The sequence below is a fragment of the Ursus maritimus genome, unplaced genomic scaffold (assembly GCF_017311325.1).
Source record: "Ursus maritimus isolate PB19 unplaced genomic scaffold, ASM1731132v1 scaffold_6, whole genome shotgun sequence".
Taxonomy (NCBI): domain Eukaryota; kingdom Metazoa; phylum Chordata; class Mammalia; order Carnivora; family Ursidae; genus Ursus; species Ursus maritimus.
In genome coordinates, this window is record NW_024426774.1 from 4,662,434 (window position 1) to 4,673,849 (window position 11,416).

The 11,416-nt window shown below is 46.5% G+C and overlaps 1 long non-coding RNA gene across 1 annotated transcript; it reads right to left on the reverse strand.

The window, feature by feature from the left end:
* Positions 1–422: 422 nt before the first annotated feature.
* Positions 423–4,390, reverse strand: LOC103657673. Its single transcript, XR_566942.2, has 3 exons — positions 3,822–4,390; positions 2,725–3,342; positions 423–1,080 (listed from the first exon to the last, which is right to left on the reverse strand). It is a non-coding gene; the product is annotated as an uncharacterized LOC103657673 (long non-coding RNA).
* Between the last annotated feature and the right edge of the window lie 7,026 nt (positions 4,391–11,416).

Genomic DNA, 11,416 nt, shown 5'->3' on the forward strand with positions numbered 1-11,416 from the left:
TCCTTCCTCCTCCAGAGAGAGCGCGTGTGCAAATACATGGGTGTGACAGGCACACACTGAAAGCACGTGTTCTGCCCCCCAGCTGTTTCCTGTTGGACCTGTCCCTCTCCCCTTCTGGTTGAGAGAAAGGCCAGTCAATTCGCAGGCACGGATGTCAACCAGTTCTCAACAAGGAAGAGAGCCCTTCTTTCCAGTTCAGCTCTGCAAGGAAATGCGATCCCCCAGAGGACTCCGGATGGGATGACAGACCACTGGCTACAGCCCCGCAAAGGAAGGCGTGCACGAGGCCATTAACTGAACACGATACTCAGCTCTGCTTGGTGAATCCATCACAAACACTCTTTCCTCCCATGTGTTTTTTTCCTTGAGAATTTATATAAGTATTTTTTATTTTTATTTTTTATATAATTATTTTAAAATAATCCAATAATATGACAACAAATTTTCTAAATCTATTTTACCCTAAACAGCAACAAAAAATAGTATAATAATATGTCTGCTGAGTCTAAGGTGAACCGACAGCTGCAGGGGCAGGGGGAACCCAGAGAAAAGGTTTTCATCTGGATGTCAGTCAATTAAGGTATAAATTCTTGTTTCTCTGCAGATGGACTAGGTGACCTTGTTCAATCTCTTGCCGTGTCCATGCCTCTGTCTCCCCAACCTGAACACAAGGTCCCAAGTACGAGGCTGTTGTGATGGCCGAGTGAATGCACAGATGAAACAGAAGTCTTTGACTTGATTGGAACGCCCTCCTGCATACGATACAGATACGCACGTGTCCTGGCGCACACTCACACACACTCATCTGCAAGGATGCTAGAATAGCCTTCTGTAGTAGAAAATTACTGTAGACCCTCACTACTTAGACCTTGGTTCAATGGCCTGTTGTCACGTGAGAGACCGAAGCGTCCAGGTGCTCAGGGAAACGGTCTCCTGTGTTAGATATTTTCATCTCGCCTCTGCACAGTCCACCACATATAGAGGTGTCCGCAGCTGTGAGCACCGTGCAGACAGGGCTCGAGTCTCCAGCTCCCTGTCATCCGCAAAGGTCCTGGTGCACAGTCAGCCCTCCGGGCTTATCTGCCGGATGGCAAACAACACAGTGAGACCCAGGCAAGGCCCCTGCCCGTGAAGAAACAAATGTTGGGAAGAGGAGTCGATGCTCTAAGTCATCCGATCCCCCCTGGGACTCACAAGTAGTACGAGGTTAGTCTAGCAAGCTCTAAGGGCAGGGCCTGAGTCCCCTGATTCTCAGCCAGATGCAGGGAGTGAGGGCTTGGCCGTGGGTACACCGTGGCTGAGCAGAGAGTGGGAGGCTAGAGGGAAGGCACAGGGTCCTGCTGGACAGTCTTTGACCGACAGTCATGCCTGTCTCCGATGACAGTCTCAGTGACTTTGGATAAATCTCTGGGTCCAACTCGAAAGACATTTCAGGTGGACAGAATACTGGGAGACAATTCCAGAGTGATTCTTTCTGATGAGGAGTTAAGGAGATGGATTTGCAAGAGTAAAAAGCACTTGTGAAAGAGGAGCGTGTCAGCCCGTGCCGCGTTCTGCGCTGACCAGGGCTGACCACTCAAGGAAGCAGCGGCGGCCAACAGCGGCGGTCTCGACTTCCCTGAGGAGGGCAAACCCAAACCACCCCCTTACCAAGGCTCATTCTCTCTGCTGGGGGGAAAAAAAAGATGTAATGAGCTTTCAAGAAAAGCATCGTATGCAACAAATCATCTTGGATGTTCTCACCAAGCCTCTGGCGGCCTCTGGGAATAACCGGTGGTCTCCAAGCAGAGCGCTCACCTCCGTGCCCTCTACTCCAGTTCTTCGGAGAAGGCACTGAAGTGCTGACCGCACGCCACCCTTGACGCACCTAACACGAGCGGGACGCACGCACAGGCGGGTCCACCGTGTCTACGTCGGGACACCCTGAGTGTGGTCTCGGAGCCTGCCGCCCCGTCTCTCCAGGGCCCGCTGCCCCATCTCTCCAGGGCCCGAGCCCTGCTGGCCTCCATGGCTGGCGTGCCTTGGCTCTCCCCCAGGGTAGCAAGAGCACAGGCACGGAGTGTGTCCAACAGGCTGGAATCCCATCGGAGGGAGGGAGGGAGTTCTCCAGGCCCGCCTGTGGGTGAGTCGGCCGTGCCACCAGCACTAGTCTGATGGAGGTTAGAACGCAGGCCTTCACCGGACACAAAGGAAAGTGGGGTCTTGGAGGGAAGGGACGCCCCAGGATCACACTGAAGGGAAGGCAGGCAGCGTCTGGAGCCCCGGCTGGCCGCCTCCCAGTGCGGTGGCTTCTACTCCAGAGAGCTGCCAGCCCCAGAGGGTGGCTCGTTCCCGGTGAAGGCACAGCTCCCCGGGAAGGGCTTCCAGGCTTACAACTAATTAAAGATTCGCAGGAGGTTGGGGGCTTGGCACTGAGCTGCTAAAGCTTTTGACATTTGTCCAGATTAAAAATAATCCCCCATCCATTGTATCAGAGATCTTCCTGGCGCTCCCTGCTCTCACAAGTGATTCTGGTTTTGCTCTCCCTTTTGCTAGACTAGCAGTGTTTTGGCCCAAAATGGAACTCAGCAAACAAGGCACTTGGAACAGACTGGAACCGAGAGGCAGCTTCTCTTTGAGATTCTGACTCTTCCTCCCTCCCTGCCCCCCTCTCTTTTCTTCCTTTCTTTCCTTCAGTATGTTAGAAGCAGGGCGATCACGGCTCTAAAGAACTCAGAGCCTTACCCAGTGGAAACACAGGGATGACCACAAGCCTTCTCGTTCGTTCTTCAGGCATTCAGACAGTCGTGGTTTCATGGGTTAAGTCAATACACGTTGACTGGGCACTGAAGACAGAGTATTGTTCTCAGCAGTGCTGGACATGCAAAGAGAAACATGACCTGCTTAGACTAGACTCCCCAGGAAGCAGACAGCAGCTAAGCACAATCTCAGAGCAGGAAAGGGACCGAGGGAGGGGGGAGGGTACACACAGGGCAGGCACCACTGAGCTGGCCACCACTTTGCCAAGAGCCACAGCGGGCTTCCAGGCCCACGGACGGCTCTGGACAGCCCCCGAGTTCAACACAGACAGATGGAGAAAACCGTATCTGCTGGCTCCCCCAGGCTCCTGCGCCCCACTAGTCTAAATCCCCTGTGTGGGATGTTAACTCCGCTGCACTCGGGGCTGGGTCACTGGAGCCTTTGACCGCAACCGAGAAAGTAGGGCCCGTGTCCTGCGGTATGGCCATTCGTCTGAGTCCAAGATCCAGCACGCGGCGGGGCTCCGCAGGCGGGGGAGGGCGCGGAGAATCCAAGGGGCTGTGTGCGTGAAGGTGGTGAAGTCCAGTGCTGGTCCTTAAGGAGCTGGTGATGTGATAACAATAATAAGATTATCTATTTGCTGCATGTCAAGCCCAGTGCTAAACCCTTGATGTGAATCCCCTAGTTTAATTCTTACCAAAAACCGAAGATTATTTCCCAGATTTCCATCTATTACAGACTAGGAAGCTACAGGGTGGAGTGCTGACGACTTGTGCACTTAGCTGACAAGTGCAGAGCTGACGGTAGCACTGGCTTCCCGCCCGTGACTGTTGTTCCCGGATCGGTAGGTCAGGCTGTGGGCTGGGAGGCATGAGTAGCAGCCCCTCCAGGGCTGCGGAGGCCCGAGGCTTGGCCAGGCCCTGCCGTGCTCCCCACACCCTGTGTCCCCACTCAGGCCAGCTCACTCTGACCAGGTACAGGTGGATCTGGGACGATAGTAGGGTGTTTTCTCCAGAAAGTTAAATTAAGAAAATGTATTTCCGCTCTACAAATTAAGTGCTTAGAACAGTGCATAGACGTACATAGTTTTGGTTGGTGTTGAGTCTCCAAGGGATTCCCATTTAGAGAGCAGACATTTCTCCATCAGGATTCAGCACAAATTGAGAACGCAGAGGAAAGAATGGCGCCTGGATTCCTGTGGGTGTCTCTGCCGACAGCCAGAGGTGAGAGCCCCAGGGCCCTGCGGGGAGGTGGGATCTCAGGATGAGGCTGCCTTGCCCACCATCAGTCAGCTCAGGGAGGTCAGGGAATCCTTCTCACCCTGAAGGCATCCAGGAGAACCCCCCCAGGGGCAGGGGAGAAGACAGGAGTGAGACTGAAGCTTAGGAAAATCCCTTCCAGAAACCATCCCAGATCACAAGCTGAGCCACTTCAGAGGGGCAAAGGGCTCCCAGCTCACCTGACTGCAACCAAACCTCTTCACAACACTAGTGCCCAAGGACTGTATAGCTCGCTCTACAGAGAGCCTGGAGGTGAGGTCGAAGCACCTGGCTGTGGAAGCTGGGAGCCCGAAGACATATTCCTCCAGCTGTATCCTGCTTGGATTGCACGCTCATCAAGCAGGCTCCCGAGTACGGGGATTGCCTGCAGGGGGAGACTGGAAGAATCGGGCCCCAATAAATGTGTCGTCTCTTCCTAACAGATGCAGTTCTTGCAAAACAATAAATCATTCTGGCCATAGACACCTGTCTCTTGGGGGCTTTGTTAGTCTGGATCAGCATGCATGAGAATGATCAATGCTGGAGCGCTCAGGAGACAGAATTTGAGTCTGCGGAACTAAAGCCCATGGGATTCTAGGGGACCTGAGGGCTCCCGCAGACCCCACCCCTACATCACACCTTCACCTTCAGATGCCTACCCACTAAGATGGCAGGGTTCCCAAACCTTCTTCAATTCATTTTCCAATTTCTTTGTGGCTGTAATGAAAGAAAATGTGGATTTATTCATGTTGCAGAGTACGGTCATCTCATGTATTCTTAAATCTAAAACACACATACGCACACATTAGGTGCCCCAGGCTTTGTGCCATATGATTACAATCCAGGGATGAAAAAGAACCCCTGCCTTCAAAAATCATACAAGTTAGAACAGAAAACTGCTTGAAACTGAACTACAATGCCATTTTCTGGGCAAAATAAGCTTTAAAGGGGAGTAGAGACTTTTCCAGAAGAAGGTACAGTGAGGGAAAGAACATTTCAGCCAGAGGGTAAATGAGAAAAGCATCCAGTGCTGAAGCCCTAATGGCTGGTGGGTCTGGGGGTGGCGTGGGCCCGGAGCAGACTGAGAAAGTCTGAATAAACCCAGAGTTTCACGAGCTGGCTCCATGAGCTCTGCATTCCTATGGGAAGGTACACAGGGAAACACTTTGGCGTTCTTTCCAGCTCAAAGACACAACAAATTGTGACCATCTTTGGCCTAGACCTAGTATCATAGAGCCAGAAAGTACCGTCAAGTATTCTGTTCAATACCAGTCTACCTGTGACTTCCCAGAGTCGGAAGTGGTTTGCTCCAGTGGATTAGCTGGTCAGGGGCAGAGCTGGGATGGGGTCTGGCTTCCTGTCCAGGGCTTTTGTGATTCTGCCTCGTTGGATGAGCTCTGTGTGGCCCCAGGGCTGTGATGCCAGCACGCTACCGTTTACTATATACTCTCCAACAGTGCCCATCGTAATGTGTGAACGTTGACCGCTTACTCCTTGGGTCCCCCGATGCACCGTCTACTTGTCAAGGCAGACGATGGTTTACTTACTCAGTACTCGGGGGAGCATCCAGACTAGAGTGCTATCTAAAGACGTAGGATGAATGAATGAATGAGTCATCAAAATAGTGCTTTTGCAAAACTGACAATAAGATAGATGTATCTTAGAAACTGTCCGGAAGGTGAGAATCTCATTATAACGTGGCTCATTTCAAGAGGAAAGAACTCCCCAGGTGCCGAGGCATTTTGCAATTGTTGCTGACATGTTTATGCGACTTTCATCCTGACTTTCGGATCCTCCTCTCATTTCGTATTAGTCTTCTTACTGTTTGTAGACTAACAGTCCACTTCCTCCTGCCTCATCTAATTAACTTCTCTCTGAGTTTGGCCATGAGCTGCTCTCATGTGGAACGCAGTGGAACACATTAATCACGCCCTTCTTGTAGTTTGAGTCCCTTATCAATATGAAACCATATTGATCTATTTCTCCTTGGAACCCATAAGACACGCATTGTTTTCACCTGTAATTGACTTCTCTGCTTCACTTACATGCATCATTCATTAATCAGCAGGGCCGTTGACGCCATCACAATAAACCCAGCCTGTGGTAGCTTATTGTAGCCTCTGGGTTTATAGCAAAGAGTTCAGATGTTCTTATAGGCTAGCGACTCTCAAGGGTGAGTCTGAGAAGTATAGGGGCCTCAAGGGGAGGTTCATGGGGAAGCTTCTTGTATCTTTGCACCCCTTTGTCCTTGACCACCCTGCCAGTAGCAATTCCAAGAGCTGGATAACTACTACTGGGTTTCTAAATGGTTCAGGTCAAGATTAGGACTTCTCACCCTCCAACTTTACCCGGAATCCCCACGTTCTCCCCACTGTCCAGAGTTGGACTCCTTAGGGAATGGGAGGAGAAAGGGAAAGAGAGACTGTTTCTTATATCTCAGGGTGACTTCTTGGTAAGATTTATGCATTAAATTGTTGCCAACCCTTTGTAAGGCACCAGGTCCGTACCCTAGCGGCATTAGAGACAGTGCCATGTCAACACTATGATGCTAGAGCTTTGCCTCAGACAAAATGGGAACAGAGAGCAAGGAAACCCGGTCAGTCCGGGGAACTAGGGAAGGCTGCCCTGGAGAGGTGGTGCTTGGCTGAACCCTGAAGGGGGAATGAGCTCCAAGCAGGAGGCACAGTGCAATGGGCTGGAGGCATGTTCTCGGGGAGTTCACCAGTTCTGTTTCTCTGGGTAATGAAGGACACGGGGTAGGTGGGGAGGAGATGAGACATGCAGGTCGGGAAGACCACATCCCAGCCTCGTCTGCCACGTTCAGGATTTTACTCAGAAGGTCATGGATGATGCCGAAAAGATGGAAGCAGCAGAGGCACGCATTCAGATTTTTGGGTTAGGGGGTGCAGTCAGGCACCTGTGTGGAGGGCAGATTGCAGGGCTTCCAGAGAGAACAGACACTGGTTGGGGTGGGGGAATGAGGCAGAGTCCCCTAAGAAAAGGGCCCTCCGGCCATCTCATAGTCTGCTGCCCCCTCTTCAGCAGAGTCTTCAGACAAGAAGCACCCCATGAGGCACCCCGTTTACTGCCTTTCGACCCCCCTAGAGGCACTGGCCTTCAGCAGCTGCTGTTCGAGGCTCTACTGCCTCTTACCGGTTGGCGCTCTCCCAGCCCAGGAACCTCATCCCGCAGCTCCAGGGGCAGCGCCCGGCAGTGTCCTTCAAAATTCACTCCATGTTCTCTAAAGTTAGACTATACCTGGCAGTTTGTGTCGACCCCGTCCTGTCACTTTCCTGGCTCGTCCTTCAGCTCTTTTGTGTTCTTGTGATGACTTGTGATAAGAACACCTAACGTGAGCTCTACCCTCTTAACAGATTGTCAGCATCTAATACAGTATTATTATCTATAGGCACAATGCTGTGCGCCGGCTCTCTAGAACATACTCACCTCGCATCACTGAAATCTTATACACGATGCTTAGCAGCCCCCCGCCCCTCCCCTCAGCCCCTACAACCACCATTCTGTTCTTTGTTTCCAGGAGTTTGACTATTGTAGATACTTCTTGTGAGTGGACTGAGTGGACCCATGCAGTTTAAGTCCAGGGTCACCTCCAAACTCTGCAGAACAGAGTCCAGGACTCCTTCTCTCAGGTCCCTCACTCAGATGCCCTGTGATCTAGTCAATGTATAAATGCAGCCCGCTTTCCTTGCCAGGCTGCACAAGCGCACACCAGATTCAGAAGAGCTGGGAGTCCCCTTCCTTCCTTCTGCCTCCCTCTCCCATTTCCTCCTTTTCCTTTCTTTCCTTCGTTTTTATTACAAAAGGTGTGTGCCTGTGTATAAAATAGTAGATAGATTTTAAGTGGATGGATGGATGGATGGACGGATGGATAGACAGATGGAGGAGAGAACACTGTCAAAGTGAAACCCATTCCAGGACTCTCCAGACTGAAATGAGAACAGCATCAGTACATGTGAGGCCCGTGCACCCTGAGGCCCCACCCCCCTTCTTCCAGTGTGCAGTTGGCCAGTCCTCTCCCCTGAGAGCTCACGGTCCCTTTTTATTTGACATATTTTACCACGTCAGTGGGACTCTCTAAACAGCATGTTTAATTTTTGAAACTTACAAAATGGAATCATTTGTATTTGTTCCTCACAACATGCCCTTTTCTGCACATTTCTTTCCATGTTGATATGTGCACCTGTTATTCATTTATCTTCCTGTTGTGTATGGTGATTCGTAGCCACATAGCTTTTTTCTCCCCCTTTGCTAAATGTTGTCTATCTCCCTCAGCGCACATTTGTTGTTGTTTCCAGTTTCCTGCCTCGACCGGTGCTGGTCTGGATACCCCTGAACCAGTCTCCGAGTGCTGGGACGTGCTGCATGGTGACCTCAACCGTGATGGGTATTCTGTATGCCAAACACATGGACGTGACAGGGTTTTTCCGTGCGGCTTTGCCTGATTAAGGAATTTGGAAATTCTTCTCATTGGTTACTAGCCATTTCTCTTTCTTCTTCTGTAAAATCTCTTTTAATATTTTTTGACCATTTTTTTGTCTTTTAATTATTGATTTTAAATAGCCCGTTGTATATTTTGTTAACTGTATTGCAAATATCCTCTCTTGGTCTGTGACTCACATTTCATCTTATCTGTAGTTTCTTTCTAGGAACAGAAGTTTTGGGTTTTTCTCTTTCTACTTTAATATAGTCAAATATTTTTTTATGTTCCCTATCCCAAAGGTCACCAAGTATTATGCTGGGCAGTCTTGATTTTTTTTTTTTTTTAAGCTTGGCCTTCACATATAAGCCTTAAGTCATATGGGATTCATTTTTGTGTATGGTGTGAGGTAGGAATCTCCTTTTATTTTTCCACACAATTAAACAATTTTCCTGGTGTCTTTTTTTTTTTAATTTTTTTCAAAGATATGTCTCTGCTTTTTGTTCTTGTTGTTGTTTTCTGCTCTGCTTGTTATCTATTTGGATATTTGTGCACAAAGACCATCTTTACAATGTAATATTCCTATATGTTAGAATGAGCTATCTCACCATAGATTTAACTTGTATTCTATATTTTGCAATACTTCGATTTATTTCATCACAAATTTATTTACTTATTTGCTTATTTATTTATTACATTTATTCCTAGGTATTTCACCTTCCTCTTGTCTCACAGTTTATTACTGTAGTACGGAAGTGCATTTGACCCTTATATAATTTTAGATCCATCAGTATTGCTAAGTTGTCATAATAACGCAACTGATTTATGTCTCTGTGATCTTAAAAGAAAATCATATCATCAGCAAATAATGACAGATTTATTTTAGACTTACTTTCCAGTCCACACATATTTTTTCTTATTTCTCTGACTAGAGTGTTCAATATAATATTGAAGAGAAATATGATGGTGGGGATATTTTTCTTTTTCTGAGAACGGAGGGAATTATTTAACCTTTCTTTACTTAGTAAAATTCTCTAACATACCAAGAAAGTTCTCTTCTCTTCCAAATCTGTTAATCATTTTTATCAGAAGTGAATGGTACATTAAGAAAACTTTCTTCATATGCTTAAATTATTTTTCTTCTTAAATGTATTAATATTATAGATTGCATTAAGAGATTTTTAAGTGTCGAACTAAACCATGCATTCCTGGGATAAACCAAACTTATTCAGTATATACTATCTTTTCTGTAGTTTACTACATTTGATTTGCTAATACTCTCTTTAGATTTTTTCCCATACATATTCAAGAATAAAATTAACTTTTAACATTTCCTTGCAGTGACTTTGTCTGGTTTTGGTGTCCTAACAAAATGAGTTGAGAAATGTTCCCTCACCTTCTATTCTCTAGAAAAATTCATCTATGATTAGAATTATTCATTCTTATTTTTTTAAATATTTTTTATTATAATATGTTAGTCACCATACAGTACATCCCTGTTTGTTTTTTTTTTTAAGATTTTTTTATTTATTTATTCGACAGAGATAGAGACAGCCAGCGAGAGAGGGAACACAAGCAGGGGGAGTGGGAGAGGAAGAAGCAGGCTCATAGCAGAGGAGCCTGATGTGGGGCTCGATCCCACAACGCCGGGATCACGCCCTGAGCCGAAGGCAGACGCCCAACCGCTGTCCCACCCAGGCGCCCCCATCCCTGGTTTTTTATGTAAAGTTCGATGATTCATTAGTTCTAATAACAGAAAACATTCTAACATTCCTAGGATGTTAAGACATTGCTTTAAAAAAAAAAAACTATCTAGGACTGGTGTTTCCCTTGTGAAAACATTTTTTAGCTCTTTGCCCATTTCTTCTAATGGTTATAAAACTGTTCGTTTTCTCTATTTCTTATTGAGTCTGATCTGGAAAATTATTTTTTTCTAGGAAGTTTTCTTTTTTGTCTAAGTTTTGTCTAAGCTAATTGGTATAAGGTTGATCATAATGTTCTTATATTTTTAATCTCTGCTGACCGTTTAACAATGTCCTCTTTCTTATTCCTACTATTTTGTTATACTTTCCTTCTTTTTTGTGTATTAAATCTTATACAGATTTATCGGGTTTTTTTACGATTATCAGGAAATTATGGGGCACCTGGGTGACACAGCGGTTAAGCGTCTGCCTTCAGCTCAGGGCGTGATCCTGGCGTTCTGGGATCGAGCCCCACATCAGGCTCCTCCGCTATGAGCCTGCTTCTTCCTCTCCCACTCCCCCTGCTTGTGTTCCCTCTCTCGCTGGCTGTCTCTATCTCTGTCGAATAAATAAATAAAATCTTTTAAAAAAAAAGAAATGATAACATTATTGAAGCAACTATTATATCTTATTTTCTCTTGAATTCATTTCTCATCATTTCTTTATTAAGTCTTTCCTTCTACTTTCTGGGGTTTTTTTTATACTTTGTTTTAAAATATAATTGCTTACATCTATAACTTTTTCTCTAAAAATGCAATGATGAGTCTTTAGTTTGATATGTTTTATTTTCATCATCACGCAGTCAGTTCTTATTTTTCTCATAATTTATGATTTCTTCTTTAACCTGTGAGTTGGTATAATTCTGGATGATTTTGCCTGCCTTTCCTCCCAAAACTTGATAATTGTCAGGGGTAATTATAAAGATTCTCCACATTCTTTTTGTTCAAGGTATATAAACAATAGCACAATGCTTAGTGGCATTTCAATGTCTCACTATTATAAATACTTTATAACCCAAACAAACAAGAAAAATGAATGTGTGTAGAACAAAAGTGATGTTTTAGTTAAACTCCTTGGTGTAAAATATTAATTATAAAGGCACCTACATCTTGCTTTTATAGCTCACTGCAAGGCTTTCGTACACATTCCGACTTTTGTGATATGTGGTAATTGTAGGTCAGTGCCTGGTGCGTGACTACTCAGTGACAGACTAAGGACTAGAACTCTGATGTTTTCAT